The sequence below is a fragment of the Triticum aestivum genome, chromosome 5B (assembly GCF_018294505.1).
Source record: "Triticum aestivum cultivar Chinese Spring chromosome 5B, IWGSC CS RefSeq v2.1, whole genome shotgun sequence".
In the NCBI taxonomy this organism is placed as follows: domain Eukaryota; kingdom Viridiplantae; phylum Streptophyta; class Magnoliopsida; order Poales; family Poaceae; genus Triticum; species Triticum aestivum.
In genome coordinates this window covers 392,550,572-392,559,326 of record NC_057807.1, presented here as the reverse complement: position 1 = coordinate 392,559,326, position 8,755 = coordinate 392,550,572, and positions in this window count along the sequence as shown.

The window sequence follows — 8,755 nt, the reverse complement described above, 5'->3', positions numbered from 1 at the left end:
CATGAAAAGAATGATTTAGGTGCTGGTTATATTGTTGAATTAATTCATGATGCTACTGAAAATTATTATGAGGGAGGAACATATGCTTGTAGGAATTGCAATAATATCAAGTTTCCTCTCTATGTGTTGAAATTCTTGAAGTTATACTTGTTTTGCCTTCCTGTGCTAGTTGATTATTGTTCCCATAAGTTGTTTTATCACAAAATCCATATGCATAGGAAGAGTGTTAGACTTAAATGTGCTAGTCATATGCTTCATGATGCTCAGGTTGTGTTTCAATTCTTATCTTTTATGCGAGCATCATTGTCATCATCATGCCTAGGTAAAAAGCATTAAAGAAAAGCGCTTGTTGGGAGACAACCCAATATTTACCCTTACTGTTTTTGTGTGTCCACATGATTATGCTACTGTACTAATCATGTTTTATAGCTTTTGTTTCAATAAAGTGCCAAGTAGAACCTTTGGGAAGACTTGGGTGAAGTCCATATGATCTTGCTGTAAAAAACAGAAACTTTAGCGCTCACGAGAATAGCTGCCAATTTTTACTGGAGAGTGCTTTTAGGTTGATTCTTTTTTAAGATGATTAATAGACAAATTTCTCAGGTCCTCCATTTTATTTCAGAATTCTTTGAGTTCCATAAGTATACTTTTGATACAGATTACTACAGACTGTTCTGTTTTTGACAGATTCTGTTTTCTATGTGTTGTTTGCTTATTTTGTGGAATCTATGAGTAGTATCGGAGGGTATGAACCATAGAGAAGTTGGAATACAGTAGATATTACACCAATATGAATTTATAATGAGTTCATTACAGTACCTAAGTGGTGGTTTTATTTTCTTATACTAACGGAGCTTACGAGTTTTGTTTTGAGTTTTGTGTGGTTGAAGTTTTCAAGTTTTGGGTAAAGATTCGATGGACTATGGAATTAGGAGTGAAAATAGCCTAAGATTGGGGATGCCCAGGGCACCCCAAGGTAGTATTCGAGGACAACCAAGAGCCTAAGCTTGGGGATGCCCCGGAAGGCATCCCCTCTTTCGTCTTCGTTCATCGGTAACCTTACTTGGAGCTATATTTTTATTCACCACATGATATGTGTTTTGCTTGGAGCATCATTTTATTTTGTTATTATTTGCTTTCTGTTATTTAGATTAATGTTTTTCATATTTATTTTCAATAAAAATCTCAAGGATACCTTTGCCATGCTTTTTTTGCTAGTATACATGTTGTTGTTTGAAAACAAAAAGTTTACCGCTGTTGCAAAAATTCCTTAGAAAAGTAAGAGAATGTTATAATGTTGAAACCTTTTGCATATTGATCTCTGGTATATTTACTACAGTGGGAATTTTCTCTCATAATTTTTGGAGTTAGGGAAGTATTGATACTCTTGCATTCTTTACAGACTGTACTGTTTTGGCAAATTGTTGTTATGTTTACATTGTTTGCATATGTTTGCTTGTTTAATGATTCTATTTGAGGATAGGATTATTAAATATGCAGAGGCATTTAGTATGAAATGTTGAATAATAATTTTAGTGATTTGTTACAGTAGAAAATGATAAGGTTTTGCATTATTATACTAAATTATCTCACGAGTTCTTGTTGAGTTTGGTGTGGATGAAGTTTTTGAGAAATAGAGAAACCATGATATGAGAGGAATTAAGGAGACACAAAAGCTCAATCTTGGGGATGCCCAAGGCACCCCAAGATAATATTTCAAGAAGTCTCAATCATCGAAGCTTGGGGATGCCCCGTTAGGCATCCCACCTTTCTTCTTCTACAACTATCGGTTAGTATCGGTTGAGCCTAAGTTTTTGCTTCTTCACATGAGTTGTGCTATCCTTGCAATGCCATTTTATTTTGCTTTGCTTGCTGTTTGAATAAAATACCAAGATCTTAAATTATTTAATGAGAGAGAGTCTTCACATAGTTACATAATTATTTAGCTACTCATAGATCTTCACTTATATCTTTTTGGAGTAGTTTTTCATTTACTCATGTACTTCACTTATATCCTATGAGTAAATGGTTGAATGAGTTGAATGTCATAAATCTGAAATTTTATATGTTTCATTTGCTTATCCCATGGGGAGTAATGACTTGACATCTAAGAAGTAGTGGTTGTAAATTTATTGAAGGTTAGCAAGCATTGTATTGGTCATTTGAACAATTCATGAAAGAATATTGAAGGAAGAGAGATTTCACATATAAGTATACTATCCTAGACATCTTTTATAATTGTGAGCACTCATTAAGTATGACATGCTAAAGAGTTGATGTTGGACAAGGAAGACAACATAATGGGTTATGTTTTCTCACGTCTCAGTTAAAGTATATTGTCATAGATCATTCAAACATGTTGAGCTTGCTTTTCCCCCTCTTGCTAGCCAAAATTCCATGCACCAAGTAGAGATACTACTTGTGCTTCCTAATATCCTTAAACCCATTTTTTCCCATGAGAGTCCACCATACCTACCTATGGATTGAGTAAGATCCTTCAAGTAAGTTGTCATCGGTGCAAGCAATAAAAATTGCTCTCTAATTATGCATGACTTATTAGTGCAGAGAAAATAAGCTTTGTACGATCTTGTTATGGAAGCAATAAAAGCGACGGACTGCATAATAAATGTCCATATACAAGTGGCAATATAAAGTGACGTTCTTTCGCATTAAGATTTTGTGTATCCAACCCTAAAAACGCATGAAAACCTCTGCTTCCCTCTGCGAAGGGCCTATCTTTTACCTTATGTCTTTTACTTTAAGCAAGAGTCAAGGTGATCTTCACCTTTCCCTTTTTCATTTTATCCTTTGGCAAGCACTTTGTGTTGGGGTGATCCTAATATATATATCCAACTGGATGTAAGTTAGCATGAACTATTATTGTTGACATCACCCAAAGGTGAATACGTTGGGAGGCAACACTATAAGCCCCTATCTTTCTCAGTGTCCGATTGAAACTCCATAACCATTAGTATTGCGTGAGTGTTAGGAATTGTAGAAGACTATATGATAGTTGAGTATGTGAAGTTTGCTAAATCAAAGCTCTGACATAGACCCTTCCTGAAAATAAGATGAATTGCAATTGTTTGATGACTAAGAATGAAGTTTGCTAGTTTTCAAGAAAGTTTATGATCTATGCTTTAACATGTGAATAGCTTGTTGCTTGATCGTGAGAAGTTTTATGAGATGAACTACTGTATGACATATAATGATGCTAGTAAAGGTGACTGAAATTATCATAGATCAAACTTGTGCACCTCTAGCATTCACACTTCATAAATTCTTTCTTTTATCATTTACCTACTCGAGGACGAGCAGGAATTAAGCTTGGGGATGCTGATACGTCTCCAACGTATCTATAATTTATGAAGCATTCATGCTATTTTATTATCTTTTTTGAATGATTACGGGCTTTATTATACACTTTCATATTACTTTTGGGACTAACCTATTAAACGGAGGCCCATCCCACATTGTTGTTTTATTGCCTGTTTTAGTATTTCGAAGAAAAGGAATATCAAACGGAGTCCAAACGGAATGAAACCTTCAGGAGCGTGATTTATGGGAAGAATATGATCCGGGATACTTGGAGTTCACGTCAGAAGATCCTCGAGGAGGCCAGAAGATAGGAGGGCGCGCCCACCCCCTCCTAGGCGCGCCCCCTTGTCTTGTGGGCCCCTCGAGCACCCCCCCCCCCGACCGACTTCTTTCACCTATATAAGCCTACGTACCCTAAAAACATCAACAACAAAGATAGATCGGGAGTTCCGCCGCCGCAAGCCTCTGTAGCCACCAAAAACCTCTCAGGAGCCCGTTCCGGCACCCTGCCGAGGGGGAACCCATCACCGGTGGCCATCTTCATCATCCTGGCGCTCTCCATGACGAGGAGGGAGTAGTTCACCATCGGGCCCGAGGGTATGTACAAGTAGCTATGTGTTCGATATGTCTCTCTCGTGTTCTCTCTATGGCACAATCTTGATGTATCGCGAGCTTTGCTATTATAGTTGGATCTTATGATGTTTCTCCCCCTCTACTCTCTTGTGATGAATTGAATTTTACCTTTGAAGTTATCATGTCAGATTGAATCTTTAAGGATTTAAGAACACTTGATGTATGTCTTGCCATGCTTATCTGTGGTGACAATGTGATATCATGTGCCACTTGATGTATGTTTTGGTGACCAACTTGCGGGTTCCGCCCATGAACATATGCATAGGGGTTGGCACACGTTTTCGTCTCGACTCTCCGGTAGAAACTTTGGGGCACTCTTTGAAGTACTTTGTGTTGGTTGAATAGATGAATCTGAGATTGTGTGATGCATATCGTATAATCATGCCCACGGATACTTGAGGTGACAATGAAGTATCTAGGTGACATTAGGGTTTTGGTTGATTTGTGTCTTAAGGTGTTATTCTAGTACGAACTCTTGAATAGATTGATCCGAAATAATAACTTTGAGGTGGTTTCGTACCCTACCATAATCTCTTCGTTTGTTCTCCGCTATTAGTGGCTTTGGAGTGACTCTTTGTTGCATATTGAGGGATTGTTATATGATCTATCTATGTTATTAATGTTGAGAGAACTTGCACTAGTGAAAGTATGAACCCTAGGCCTTGTTTCCTACCTTTGCAATACCGTTTACGCTCACTTTTATCGCTTGCTACCTTGCTGTTTTTATAATTTCAGATTACAATTACCTTTATCTACTATCGATATTGCACTTGTATCACCATATCTTCGCCGAACTAGTGCACCTATACAATTTACCATTGTATTGGGTGTCTTTGGGACACAAGAGACTCTTTGTTATTTGGTTGCAGGGTTGTTTGAGAGAGACCATCTTCATCCTAAACCTCCCACGGATTGATAAACCTTAGGTCATCCACCTGAGGGAAATTTGCTACTGTCCTACAAACCTATGCCCTTGCAGTCCCAACAATGTCTACAAGAAGAAGGTTGTGTAGTAGACATCAACCGCTAAGGGCCAAGTTATGGGGATTGTTTGGAGAGCGGTAGGTGGCATATGGCTTTTATTTGCAAAAAGCTGGCAACCGACGCAATGTTGGATGAGGTATTGTGCGTCTGCTCGGGCTGTCGGACGGTAGAAACACGTACAGAAGGCCTTGCTTACAAGGGCCCGAGCTGCAGCGTGGTGGCCGCGGAGTCCAGCATGAATTTCGGTCAAAAGCTATCGTCCTTCCTCTTCGGAGATGCACCTTAGGAGTACTCCGGTAGTGCTTTTCTTATAAAGCTCTCCCTCATGAACCTTGTAGGCTTTAGAGCGCCGCACAATGCAATGTGGCTCATTTTGGTCCTCGGGGAGTTCTTGCCTATTTAGGTAGGCTAAGAAGGGTTCTGTCCACGGGGCGATGACAGCCATGATCACGTGGGCCGATGGTGTTATTTCGGTGGCGGAGCCTCTGATTATTTCAGTGTGTTCGGGATCTAGGGTTGTGGTCGGATCCGGACAAGTATTGCCCAACTCCCCTTCCCACACCACGGACGGCTTGAACAACCTTTCCAAGAAGATATTAGGTGGGATGGGGTCGCGCTTAACGCCGATGCGGGCGAGGATATCCGCCGCTTGATTGTTTTCTCGAACCACATGATGGAATTTGAGCACCTCGAACCGGGCTGACATCTTGAGGACGGCGTTGCGGTAGGCCACCATTTTCGGGTCCTTGGCATCAAAGTCTCCATTTATTTGGGATATTGCAAGGTTCGAATCCCCATGCACTTCTAGGCGTTGAATGCCCATGGAGACTGCCATCCGAAGACCATGCAATAGAGCCTCGTATTCGGCTGCATTATTGGAGTCTGTGTATAATATTTGGAGTACGTATTGGATTGTATCTCCGGTGGGGGATGTCAGGACAACGCCTGCTCCCAGACCAGCCATCATCTTAGAGTCGTCAAAGTGCATGATCCAATTGGAGTTCGCATCGTACTCTTTAGGGAGTTCGGCTTCTGTCCATTCGGCGACGAAGTCAGCCAGTACTTGCGACTTAATGGCTCGCCGTGGTTTGTATATTATGTCGAACGGGGGGAGCTCGATAGCCCACTTAGCAATCCGTCCCGTGGCATCGCGGTTATTTATTATATCGTTGAGTGTCACTTCAGAGGCCACCGTGATTGAACACTCTTGAAAGTAGTGTCATAGTTTCCGGGATGCCATGAGGACCGCATATGCTATCTTTTGATAATGTGGGTATCGTGACTTGCATGGAGTGAAGACAGTGGATACATAGTGTACCAACTTTTGAAGCAGGAACTTATGTACATCCATCCCTCGTTCAACGACGAGCACTGCGCTTACAAACTGGTTTGTTGCAGCTATATATAACAGCATGGGTTCGCTGATACTTGGCATGGCCAGGATTGGATTGCTGGCCAAGAGGGCCTTTATTTCTTCCAGTCCGGCCGTAGCCGCATTCGTCCACTCGAAGTGTTCGGTGCATCGAAGAAGGCGATAAATAGGTAGTGCCTTTTCTCCCAATCATGAGATAAAGCGGCTTAGGGCAGCCATGCATCCGGTTAATTTCCTGTTGGGGTAGCCAACTGTGACAGAGCTCGGATTTTACCTGGATTTGCTTCAATTCCTCTATTGGAAACGATGAAGCCCAGGAGCTTTCCGGCAGGCACGCCGAAAACGCATTTTTCGGGTTGAGCTTGATGTCATATGTTCGGAGATTGTCGAATGTAAGCCTCAAGTCGTCTATTACAGATTCGACGTGTCTGGTTTTGATGACCACGTTGTCTATGTATGCCTCAACTGTTTTGCCGATTTGTTTTTCCAGGCATGTCTGAATCATGCGTTGATAGGTTGGACCGGCACTTTTGAGCCCGAAAGGCATGGTGTTAAAGCAGAAAGGGTCGTATGGAGTTATGAATGTCGTTGTGGCTTCATCAGACTATGCCATCTTGATTTGATGGTATCCGAAGTATCCATCAAGGAAGCACAATGAGTCGTGTCCCGCAGTAGCGTCGATGATTTGATCGATGCGGGGGAGGGGGAAGGGATCCTTGGGGCAAGCCTTATTAAGGTCCTTGAAATTGACACATAGGCGCTAGGATTTGTCCTTCTTTGGTACCATCACCAGGTTTGCTAGCTAGTCCGGATGTTTTATTTCTCTGATAAATCCGGCCTCGAGTATCTTGGCTAGCTCCTCTCCCATGGCTTGTCGTTTAGGTTCTGAAAAATGCCGAAGAGTCTGCTTCACCGGCTTGTATCCCTTCAGTATGTTTAGGTTATGCTTGGTCAGCCTGCGTGGGAAACCTGGCATGTCTGAAGGATGCCAGGCGAAGATGTCCCAATTCTCGCGCAAGAACTCTCGCAGTGCAGCGTCTATTGTGGGGTTCAGCTATGCCCCGATGGATGCTGTTTTTGTGGGGTCCGTTGGGTGGACCTGGATTTGACTATTTTGTCCGCTGGTTTGAAAGAGATGGACTTGGGTCGTTTGTCAAGTATCACGTTGTCCCTGTCCACTATGGAGCGCAGCGAAGTTAGTTCTTCGGCCGTGAGGGCTTCGGATAATGCCTCAAGGGCCAGTGCGGCAGTTTTATTTTCGGCGCGGAGTGCTACGTACGGATCACTAGCTAGAGTCATGATTCCATTGGGCCCGGGCATCTTGAGCTTCATGTACCCATAATGGGGTATAGCTTGGAAGCTCGTGAATGCATCCCGCCCTAAAAGGGCGTGGTATCCGCTACTGAACGGGGCCACTTGGAATGTGATTTCTTCGGACCTATAATTCTCCGACGTGTCGAATACCACATCTAGTGTGATTTTTTTCCACACATCATGCCTCCCGACTAGGGATGAATCCTCTGAAGGTCATGCTGCTTTGCTCAATGCGGCTCTTGTCTATTTCCATTTTGTTGAGAGTTTACTCGTGGATGAAGTTTAATCCGCTGCCGTCGTCCATGAGCACTTTAGTAAGCCGGAAGCCGTCCACAATTGGACTAAGGACCAAAGCGGCTGGTGCTCGAACTGTTCAGAATTGATGTTCGTCACTGGCATTGAAGGTTATGGCCGTGTCGTTCCATGGATTTATTGCTGCAACATGGCAGACTTCGGCGAGGCTGCGGAGTGCTCGCTTGCGCCTATTATTTGAGGCGAAAGTCTCGAAGACTGTCAATGTTGTATTGTTATTTTCTGCGGGATGATGCTCTACGGTATTGTTGATGAGGAGATCCTCGCCGCTCTTGGCCACCTGCCGGAGTATCCAACATTCTCTAAGGTTTTGTGTTGGTATGGTATCCAGTGTACTGTAAATTTTGCATGGCCCATTGAGCCATCCCTCCAATACGGTTCCACGCCCTGTAGTGGGCTTTGGTTTCTTTGTAATTGGATCGGGTGACTTGCGAGAGTGCACCCTTTTAGTTCGGATGAGGGGTTTAGTGAGAGCCGGAGGATCCCAGAATTTTGTTTTGGTTTTCCAGGCGCTTTCCATCACACAGTACTGATACGTCTCCAACGTATCTACTTTTCCAAACACTTTTGCCCTTGTTTTGGACTCTAACTTGCACGATTTGAATGAAACTAACCCGGACTAACGCTGTTTTCAGCAGAACTGCCATGTTGTTGTTTTATGTGTAGAAAAGAAAAGTTCTCGGAATGTCCTGGAAATCCACGGAGGCACTTTTCAGAATTAATAAGAATTTTTGGCGAAAGAATCAAGGCCAGGGGGCCCACGGGCTGTCCACGAGACAGGGGGGAGCCCCCCCCCTAGGGCGCGCCCTCCTATCTCATGGG